This window comes from Crocuta crocuta, unplaced genomic scaffold (genome assembly GCF_008692635.1).
Source record: "Crocuta crocuta isolate KB4526 unplaced genomic scaffold, BGI_CrCroc_1.0 scaffold179, whole genome shotgun sequence".
Classification (NCBI taxonomy): domain Eukaryota; kingdom Metazoa; phylum Chordata; class Mammalia; order Carnivora; family Hyaenidae; genus Crocuta; species Crocuta crocuta.
The window spans coordinates 4,448,831-4,460,118 of NW_027551568.1; positions in this window are offsets into that span (position 1 = coordinate 4,448,831).

Sequence of the window (11,288 nt, forward strand, 5' to 3'; positions counted from 1 at the left end):
TGCAGCGGGAATAGGCTGCCACCCTGAGCCACACTGTCACCCAGAGGCTGGGCCACAGGGCCTTGTCACGAGCAAGGGGGAGGGGGACGTGGACGGCGTGTGGTGTTTGCTTTGTCTATTTGTGGGCGCTCTCCCCTCCCCCGACAGACACTGGCCAGTCGCGACGGCCCGCTCGGTGCCCATTTCGGCCACTGCTGATTTCCTGTTGCCTAGCGTGGGGTCTAGTATGTAGTTGGCGGTCAGTAAATATTCCTTCAACACATAAATGGTCCCGTTCGGGGAAACAGACAGTCTGGGCTGGCTAAGGGGTAGGGGTTGGGTTGGGAGGGAGAGAGAGAGGCAGGCGAGGCAGTGGGAGCCACAGAAGATTTAAGGGAGGGTCCTGGTGCAGTGGCGTTTCAGCTTCACGAAAGGCCCCCTGGCCGGGGTGGACAAAGACAGGCGGCCCCGTTTCCAGGAGAGAAGCACCGAGGCCCAGGCCGGGCAGTGGCAGGAAGGGGGGGCCGAGGGGAGCGCGGGCCGTGCCAGCTATGACCTCAGCGCCCGGCTCCCGAGCCCCAGCCCCCGCCCCGGAGCAGACGCAGGCCTGGCCAGGGATCTGGTGGACGCACTGATGTGATGATGCCCGGAGGGTGTCCTTGTCCTTGGGCCATTTGACCCTGCAGCCCATCTGCTGACGGGGGACCGAGGGACCGGCTGATGAGCAGAGAGGCGGGGACCCGTGGCGCCAGGCGTGGGAGGGCCCTGGGCACCCAGCCTGGCCAGACACTGGCGGTCAGTCCGGGTCTGCATCAGGCACCCCCCCCTCCTCTCCCGCCGAGGCTTCTCAGCCTGGCCCTGGAAAGCATGTTGCTGTTTGCAGAGCCCTCCAGCAGCTCTTAACACGACCACGGCACAGACGGGGAAACTGAGGCTCGGAGGGGTGAAACGACAGCCAGGAGAAGGTGACGTTCATTACCGGGTTCATTGGTTCATTACCCAACGGCAAATTCACCGCACCTCAGCCCCCCTCTCTCTCACGTATTAACTCTTCCCCTCTGCACTTCCTTTCGGTATCCAGACAATTCTGTTGGTTTGTGTGTAACGACAGCGTACTGCCGATCGCAGTTACCCGTTTTTGAGCAGTTGCTGGTTTCTGTCGGGCACCTTTGTGGACGTTGCCTCGAGTCCTCACAACCAACCCGGAGATGTGACAGCATTGTACCCACTTTAGAGATCGGGAAACTGAGGCTCAGGCAGTCCCAGCACAGGAGGTCTTGCTCCCAGACCTCCCGGTGCCTCCGCGGTGCTCTCAAATCTCGGCGCACCACAGGAGAACCTGTCAAAACAGATGCCAGCCGCCCATGATTCTGATCCCCTGGGGCTGGGCGGGGCCCCTGGGAATCTTCATCTTCGGGAGAGAAGCCCAGCAGCTTGTGCTGTGAGGACACAGGCAGGGAGCCGGTGGTGTTCTCTGAGTCCCTTTCACCTTGACCGTAGCCCGAGGCCAGCTGCCGGCCCCAGGCCGCCTGGCCAGCTTCGGGGCCCACAGGGGTCTGTGTGATTGACCGGGTGGTGCCTGGGGGCTGAGGCGTCACCTCCGCTCTGAGCACATCTCACCCGGCCCAGAATTAAACGCAGCCGCCTGACCAGGTCCTGCTGACCACAGGCCAATCCACAGCCGCCCCCTCCCACCTTCCCTCAGCCCACCTGCCTCCCAGCCGGCCGGGCCAATGGCTCTGGCAGCCGTAGCCCCCGCCCTGCCTGGACCCCCGCCTCGGGGAGCACCCACGAGAGCACTATCCCACCCTCGCTCTGGCTTCCACAACAGCCCCCCAGCTGGTGGAGCCGGGTGCCGCCGTGGGTCAGGGGTCCCAGGGTGCAGGGCCATTCACAGCCTCCCAACCCCGACTCAAGCCTGCTGGGGCCTGTCCTAAAGAGCATCACGCTCACAGTGCAGTCTTATCAGCAGAGAAAGGGCTGAAGGCTACACGTGGGGAGGGACCTTGACCACATGCCAGGCGAGCGAAGCAGACACAGAGGCCACACGCTGCGCGGTCCCAGTTACAGGGAGTGTCCCAGAGAGGCAAAGCCGCAGGCAGCGGAGGGCTTGGCGGGGAGAGAGGAGTGGCTGCGGACAGGTCCGGGGGCTCTCTCTGGGGCGATGGGAACGTTCTGGAATTAGGCAGCCATAGAACCCACTAAAACCACCGAAGCAAAGCGTACAGTTGGAAGTATGAACTTGATGTTACGTGAATTCTACCTCCGTTTTTATAACGCCAGAATAAAAGCGGCAGCAACAGAATCATCGTGATGCTGGCTCCGCTCCTCACAGCTACGGAACCAGAGCGCCACCGGACAAGTGAGCAAGTGAGCCGCAGGGGTGAGGTGGGCTCCCGCTGTCCCTGCCACTCCACCCTTTCCTGAGAGCCGCTCAGGTGGCCAGGCCTGTGCCCGGCCCGCCCCTGAGCTCACGTCCTGCCCCTTTCTCCTTCATGCACCTGCTGCCCTCCTTGCTGACCTGCAGCAGAGCAAGCGGATGCCCGCCTCTCAGGGCCTTTGCATGTGCTGCTCCCCCTAATGCCTGTGTGGCTGCCTCTCTGGCTTCCTTTGGGTCTCTGCTCAAATGCTCCTTCTCCAGGAAGTCTTCCCTGACCTCCCCGACTAAAATAGCACCTCCCGCCTCTTCCATCCCCTTTACTTTTATTTTTCATCGTAGCTCTTACTTCATCCCCAGAAAAATAATCTGTATTTCTATGAAAATTTGCTTCTTTGTGTCCTACACTAGAGAGTGAGTGTCCTGTGGGGAGGGTAGTACCCTGCGGAGTTCCCCATGTATGCAACTGTGCCTGGGATACAGTAGGTGCTCAATTACTGTTTCTTTTTTAATTAAATTTCTTTTTTTACTTTTATTTTTAAAATTTTTTAGTGTTTATTTTTGAGAGAGAGAGAGAGAGAGACAGAGCATGAGCAGGAGAGGTGCAGAGACAAAGAGAGACACAGAATCTGAAGCAGGCTCCAGGCTCTGAGCTGTCAGCACAGAGCCCGACGCGGGGCTCAAACTCACAGACTCCAAGATCATGATCTGAGCTGAAGTCGGATACTTAACCAACTGAGCCACCCAGGCACCTCTAAATTTCTTTTTTTAAATGTTTATTTGTGTGTGTGAGAGAGAAAGAGAACAAGCATGGGAGGAGCAGAGAGAGAGGGAGACAGAGAATCCCAGGCAGGCTCCTCACCGTCAGCACAGAGTCTGACATGAGGCTTGAACCTGCTGCAAGATCATGACCTGAACCGAAATCAGACACAACTGACTGAGCCACCCACGTGCCCCTAAGACTCAATTTCTTTTTTTTTTTTAAATAGTTTATTGTCAAGTTGGTTTCCATATAACACCCAGTGTAAAACTCAATTTCTTATTGTAAAATATACACGAGATAAAATTGACCATTTTAGCCATTTTTAAGTGTACAGTTCAGTGGCTTTAAGTACATTTATGGTTGTGCAACCATCCCCACTGTCCGTTTCTGGCATCTTCTCATCATCCCAAGCAGAAACTCTGTACTTCTTTTTGAGTCTTGTATCCAGCTGTCCACGTTAAAGACATCAAACCCTAGCCAACAGTGTCCCTTTAAACAGGAACTTAATAACTCCCCATATTCATTAACATTCTCTTGAGTGAATAAATGAACAGTAGTCAGACTTACTGGGTGCCTGCCCCACGCGCTAAGTGATGGGCAGCTCAGCCTTTCAACCGCCTTGGAAGGTGTGTGTGGCCATCTTTGTTTTGCAGGTGATCAGTTGGACTCAGAGAGGTGAAGTGCCTTGTCCAAGGTCACGCAGCTCGTAAGACTGGGATCTGAGTGCATATCTCCCAGCTGGTAGCCTGTGACTGTCCCATGGAGTAACTACGCTGTGGGGACATAACTACCCCAGCCCAGCGCCCAGCCCCTCCCCCAGGCCCACCTCTCTCCCCCAAGGGCATTATTTGAGCCCCTCATTCCCAGTGTCCCCGGCTCTGGCTGGCTGACCACGGGGCAGCAGGCACATTTTGGGGCCACAGGTCGAGGTCCCAAAGTTCCATTTCACCTGGAGCTTTGGGGGCAGGTGCTGGGATGACGGAATGGTTTCTCAGCCTTTAAAATTCATTAGTGCTCAGCCCAGATTAAATGCTTACACGACTTGTCATCCCTTGGGTCTCCTGTGGGGCTGGCTCTGGGGAGGGATCCTGGGTCCCGGACTCACCTCGAGAGGGTGAAGGGAGCCACCCTGCACGGCGCCTAGTCCTTGGGGCTCTTGGCCACATGTAGTTCCCATCCCCCACCCCCTCTTGCCCCCTGCCCAGGAGGGGGTGTGATTTTAGAGGGTGGTGACTGATCCCAGGGGCGGGGTGGGTGTCCCATCCGTGGGCGGGGACTACAGCTCCTGTGTGACTCCAAGTGGCAGCGAGGCCAGCCCGTCTCCCACCTGCAGGCATCTGGGGCTGGACGCCCCCTTCCTGCCCTGTGTGTGAGCTCTGACCCCCGGCAGGCAGAACCTGGGGTCCTGGGCCTCCGGGCTACATGGGTGGGAGGTGGTGGCAGCTGAGACCCAGTGCACAAGTCCCTCCCCAGCCCCCCACCAGCCCCTTTGCATTTGACTCCAGCCTTGTGAGCCGAGCACCACCCGAGGAGAAGCTCGCCCCACCCAGCCTCTGCCCACAGCCTGGGAGCTCCCCCACCTTCCCCCCTGCCCACATTCAGGTCACAGGAGGGGACTTTTCACAGACCTGTTCGGAGACAGGGCTCGGCTCCTGCAGCAGAGCAGATCCAGCAACAGCATGATCGGGGCCCCAAGGTGGTGCCAGGAGCCCCCGTGAGCTGGGTGCTCACTCCCAGGGGAGCGCGGGTGTGGGGGCAGGGGAGCGAGGTGAGCTCAGCAACTCTGTGGTGGGGGCTCCACCCCTCCATCAGACCTTGGTCAGGGCGTCATCTTCCCTGCCCTGGACGAGGCCTTGGACGGGTCCGGGCCTGCGTGGTTGCCCTTGGGGGACTAAGTAGCCTGTTGTCATATACGCGGTAGTGACGGTCCTGCCCCAGGTGATGGTCCAGAGGCCGACCCAGACTTGGCATTTCCCCTTCTGTGCCCCCACAGCAGCCCGCTGGGCCCGCCACTCCCACCCCCTACCTGCCGGGAGGGCCGCCGGGGAACAGGCCACCTCCCACTTCTGGTGGCTTTTTCCACTCTGGGTGGGCCTAGCAGGTGGATACAGCTGTCTGGTTCTCTCCTGGGTCCTTCCCTGGGTGTTCTGGAAGTTTCCTGCCAAACCTCGCCCCCAGCCCTTGACCCAGGCAGTCACAGCTGTGCATCGGTGGCTTTCCTTGGGCCCTGTGCTCCCGCATTGTCCTTGCCCTTCTGGGAAGCCAGCAGACAGGACTAAGATGACTGATGCCAGCTGTCCCCTGTCCCCAGGAATCACGCGGGCACAGGCCGTTGTGTCCTGAGCACAGTCAGACCCCAACACCCGGCTTTCCCAGTCTGGGGCCTGGGTCCACCCCCCTCAGGAAGCGTACTCGAGGTCTGCGAAGGTCTCACTAGGCTTGAGAGGGAAGATGTGGGTGGGGACCCTCCCCCCAGCACCTGCTTTCTCCCCGGAAATGCCCTCCCCCTCCCCCACTCCCATTTTTGACCCCTTTAAAACGTCTTTTGAGAAGCACCAGGCTGGGGGTCAAGTTCAGGGACTCTGGAGCCAGCCTGCCTGGGAGTAAGTCCCGGCTCTGCACACACCCTGTGGGCAGCTTTCGGCAAGTGATTAATCCTCTCTGTGCCTTGGTTTCTTCATCTGTACAAGGGGTCCATGGCATCCAGCAACTTTAGGAGCTAAGAGAATTCAGTTCTGTGTGTAAAGTGCTAGAACAGTTCCCGGAAGTACCAGGAGGGTAAACTATTACCACGGCCTGTCCTGGTCCAAGGGGTCAGGCCCTGGGTCCAGTTCTCAGGGCCACACCCTGTCCGGGTTCTCAGGCTTCCGCTGCCTTTGATCTCTGGCGTACTGGGCCGCTGTGAGTCCAATGACGTTATCTCCGTTTTCCAAGGGAGGAAACTGAGTCTCGGGGGATGGGACTTGCTGCCTCCCACTGCCTCCCATCCCAAGGGCTGTCACAGGCCACTGTGACCCAAAGGAACCAGGTGTCAGCATGGAGGGCCCAGGGGCTTCCCCAGAGATGGACACTTGGGCTGAGACCTGGAGAACCTTTGGAGTTTTCCGGGTGAACCTGGAAGGGACAGCACTGTGGTCAGAGCACAGAGCTGTAGTGGGGAACCGTTTCTGATCAGGCAGGTCTTCCCTTTTAAATGACTGCACCACCTCCAAAAACAGGTGATCTATGGAGCAGAGCTGGGAGGGTGGCTGTTCTTTATTTTAAAGTTGCGGTGACGCGGCTCTCCCTGGTGACCCCACGTCCTGGTCAGCCCCTGCTGTGTAACAGGCAGCCCCAGAACTCAGTGGCTTCCAACAAGAAGCCTTTATTTTTGCTCCTGAGTCTGTGGGCCTGTGCAAGGTGTTCCCTGCACAGAGGCTGTGCTCGCTCACACATTCATGCTGGTTGTGGTCAGGAAGGTGTCTCTGCTGGTCCTTGTGGGCTCTCTCTCACGTCTGGGAACCGACTGGCTGTACACAGGCCCAGCGTGGCCTCCACTGCAGTGGCTTATTGCTGCCGCACTTGCCTCCCGTCCTCCAGCAGGCTGGCCTGGGGTTTTGTGGTGGAGCAGGGGTCCCTATTGCAGGTGTACATCCGGGAAGCCATCAGTGCCACCAGGCTGTCACTCCTTGCTCGTCCACACCCCAACCCCATGCTGCCGTTTCCAGAGGCCCCGTCGGATCCCACCCCTCCCCAACCCAAGGCTACCTCTCTGCCTCCCGCGTGTGGCTCCCCAGACCCAGAGCACCCAGCTGCCCTTGTCTCCTTACCTCTTGCCGGCCTGGCCCCTTCCTCCCAGGGGAGCCTAGAGCAGGTGCGGGGGAAGCCCGCTCACCCGGTCCGTCCCAGGCTGGCGCCCCGCTGCCCCACCTCCTTCCTCTCACCGCGCTTCCTTCCGAGGAAGGCGGGCGCCTCTTCCCCCTCTTTCTGGCCGCATCTCCCTCCTCATCAGCCTGACGCCTCTGACAATGCTAATTAAAGGCATTGCTCCCGTCAGAAGGAGCAGGCTGGGCTTTCCGAAGCCCCCCTCTGCCGCGAGCCCCAACACGGGATGGATCATTAATGGTGTCGACAGCACTTACGGTGACGGACGGTGATGGACGAGCAGGGCAGGAGTTCCCAGAGACGAGCGTCTTAATCTCCCCCGCAGGTTTGCAGGCTTCTGCCAGAGTTTCCCAGGGAACTTTCCAGGCCACAGAATCATTTGAATTTCACATAAGCCCTGAGAGAACTGCAGCCAGGCAGGGATGACAGCTGGGGCAGTCAGGGCTCAGAGAGGGTAGGTGATTTGGGTGAGGTCACACAGCTAGTGGACATGAGGGCTGCGCCTGGAGTATCTTCCTCTTGATGTCAGCCACTGCGGGTATCCTGGGGACCTAGCGGCCCCTGCCCCCTGTTGTCATGTGGCCTCCTCTCTGCACGTGTGTGTTAACTGGATCATCTGCAAAGATGATCCAAATAAGGTCACAGTCCCAGGCACTGGAGGTTAGGACTCCAGCATGCCTGTTGTGGGGACACAGTTCAGTCTGCAGCACCATCCCTGGCTCCAGCTCCCAGCGTGGACCTTGTCACTTGTCTGGTCATAGCGAACACCACCCCTGACTCCCCCTAAGCCCACACTGGACCGCGGTGGGGCTCCCTGGCTCCCTGACCAGGTGGCTCTGGGCCTCCTCTGCTGGGACTGTGCGGTGCCCATTTCCGGGGAGGTGACAGGTGTCTCCTGATGCCGTGGCCCAGGCCGCCTCTTCCAGCCCTGCCTTCCCATTTGGGGAACTCCCCAGAGCTGTGGCAGAAGGAAGAGGGGGTGTCCCAGTGGAAAGGCAGCATGGGCTTTTGTGGGATTTGTCTTCACCCATGACCGGGTGACTTGGAGCCGCCACCAGTGTGGGGAGGGGGGCTTGGCAGGCCTCACTCACTGGCTGAGTGGCACCGTGAGGCCCTGTGCAGTGGGCACACTGCATGTGTGATTTTGGGCAAGTGCCTTGCCTCTTAGGGACCAAGGTCCCTTCTCTGTAAAGAGAGAATGATGATAAGACAGTAGGATTGTTCTGAGTTTGTATTTCTGGTCCTTGGAAGGCCTTAACTGAAATGGCTTCATTTGCTTTTCATTCTTTTTTGTTTTTAATGTTTTTAATGTTTACTTCTTATTTTAAGAAAGAGAGAGCATGAGTGGGGAAGGGGCAGAGAGAGAGGGAGACACAGAATCTGAAACAGGCTCCAGGCTCCGAGCTGTCAGCACAGAGCCCGATGTGGGGCTTGAACTCACAAACCACGAGATCATGACCTGAGCTGAAGTCGGAGGCTTAACCGCCTGAGCCCCCCAGGCATCCCTGCTTTTCATTCTTGAAGAATACTTCCACTGGGTACAGAATCCTGTGTTCACAGATTTTTAAATTCTCATTCAGCTCTTTGAACGTCTTCTGGACTGCAGTCATTTGAGTCCTGATGCCTCTGAATGTGACATGTTTTTATTGTAGCTGCTTACAAAATTTTATCATTATTTTGGCTCTCAGTAGTTTAAGAGTCAGGTGTAGCTTTCTTCGTATTCATCCTCTTTGGAGTTAACTGAGCTTCCGAAATGTGTCATGATGTCTTTCCCTTGGGGATTTTTTCAGTCATTGTTCCTTAAAGTCTTTCTCCTACTCCGTTATCTCTCTCTCCTCTCCTTCGGGAACTCCAATTACACGTGCATTAGACATTGACATTGACCTGCAGATCCCGGAACATCTGTCCTTTTTTTTTTTTTTTAAATTTATTCTCTTTACTTTGAGTAATTCATATTGAGGTATATAAGTGTACTAAGTCTGTAATCTCGAATTTTCTGTTAACAATTCGGTGGTCTTCTGTTTCAGATACTGTATTTTTTTAGTTATAGGATGTCCATTTGGTTACTTTTAAAATAGTTTCAGGGCGCCTGGGTGGCTCCGTTGGTACAGTGTCCAGCTTCAGCTTGGGTCACGATCTCAGTTTGTGAGTTCGAGGCCCACCGTGGGCTCTTTGCTGTCAGCGCAGAGCCAGCTTCAGATCCTCTGTTACCCACCCCCGTCCCTCCCTGTCTCAAAAACAAACATTAAAAGAAATTTTTTTAATAGCACCTTCAACAGGATAAAATAAAATAGTTTCTTTTTCTCTGTTGAAATGTCTTTTCTTTTCCATCAGTGAGAGCAAATTTTCCTTGACATCCCTGAGCATCGTGATAAGACCTACCTTAAATTTTTTCATTTGCTAATTCCAACATCGGGACATTTCATGGCCAGTTTCCATGAATCATCTTTATATTAAGTATGGGTGATGGGTTCCTTTTTCTTTACATGTCTTCATATAATTTTGGATTCTATCCTGGGTGTTGTGAATGATAACATTATAGAGTTTCGAGATGTTTTTAATGTCCCTCCAAAGAGCATTGTTTTGCCTTACCTTGTGTTTGTGAGAGGTTAACCTGGTTGAACTCAAGTACAAACTCCATCCCCAGGGTGATGGGGAAAAGCACAGCCCAGTTCACTTCTTTTCGCCAAAGCTGGGTTGCTTCAAGTCTGTCATATGCATGTGTGTTTTGCAGCCAAAGATTTGGGCAGAGTTTATATGCTGCATTTGGGGACCTCCCCTGTCACCCCCCTTTCCAGAATATACTCCCTCACTTTCCAGCTACTAGGATTCCCCCAGCCTCTGCCTCCTGGTTTATTGAGCCTTAAGTGTAGGACTCTGTCTGAGTTTTAGCAGCTACGTAGTACAGGCTGGGGCCTGTCCTCAGACTAAAAGCCATGCAAATGGGACACTCATGCAGTGAGTTTCTTTTTTTTTTCTTTCATAGTTTATTGTCAAGTTGGTTTCCATATAACATCCAGTGCTCATCCCCACAAGTGCCCTCCTCCATGCCCATCACCGCCCTTCCCCTCCCCCACACCCCCATCAGCCCTCAGTTTATTCTCACTCAGTGAGTTTCACTTGCTAATTTTCCTTTAGGTTCTGCCTGCATTTGGTCCCCTCCAATGCCTCAGGTAGTTGTGTTTTGTTGTTTTGGCTGTTGAGGTTGTCTAGTTGCTATTGGTGAGAGAGTTGATCCAATAGGAGCCACCAGCTATTTCCAGAAGCAAAAACTTCTATGGAGAGATTTGGAACAGTGTCTGGAAAACAAACACGTTAGGAATGTGAATTCATGTTATCGACCACACTGCTGGGTTCCCTTCTCTGGTCCAGGTGAGAGGCAACCTGAACAGAGACACCCCCATGTAGGAAGGGGTCCGTATTCAATGAGGGACCCCGGTGAGCACGCGACTGTAGGAGAGGCCACTGAACTGGGGGGCAGGGGTGCTCTCCAGGAGGGCTCCCTGGAGGAGGTGGTGTTGGGACTAGATATGCGTCAAACATTCCAAGATGAGAGAATACACTTTCTGATTTCAAGGTTTTATGGGTAAGAATTTCTAGCTCTCAGAGGGAAAGGTAACCCTTTCCTACGCCGACCCCTCGAAGATACTCCCTGTAGTGATAAAAGGATGTGAAACCTCCACCAGCGCAAAGGCCTGAGGGGGCAGTGCCACGGCGTGCTTGCTCCAGAAGTGTTTCTACCATGAGACTAGTGGGGCTGGAGGTCGGGGCCCCCAAATCCGCACAGGGGGGTTGAGCCTCCATTCATCCCGCGCACTTCCGAGCTGGCTACTGCGAAGTCTGTGGAGGCCAGAAGCAAGGCAGAGAGGGAACTTTAATTTTTCTGTGCAATAAATTTTGGTAACTCATCGCTCCTCAGAGTCGCGATCCTTCCCCCTGGACCCTCACACCCCGTACTCCCACTGCCAATCCCGGGCAGACACTGTTATAGCCATGCTACAAAACTGAGGCTCAGAGAGGGGGTGTGACCAACCCAAGGCCACACAGCCAAAGCACTGGAGCCCAGACTCCAACCCAGGACTTCCGACCGGTCCCGGAGCAGCTCTGGAGGTTGTCCCCGTGAAGGGGCCTCCGTCTCTCCAGCTGCCATTGGACATAATCGTTGTGTCCCCCCTCAGGGGCTGGCGTGAGTCAGTGGATGTGAAACTGACACATAAATTGTAAATTGCCTGCAGATGTTGGTGTCCGTTACTGTGGTAACCGCCCGGCATCTATGGACGGCGTTCGCTCTGCGTACCGGTGGTC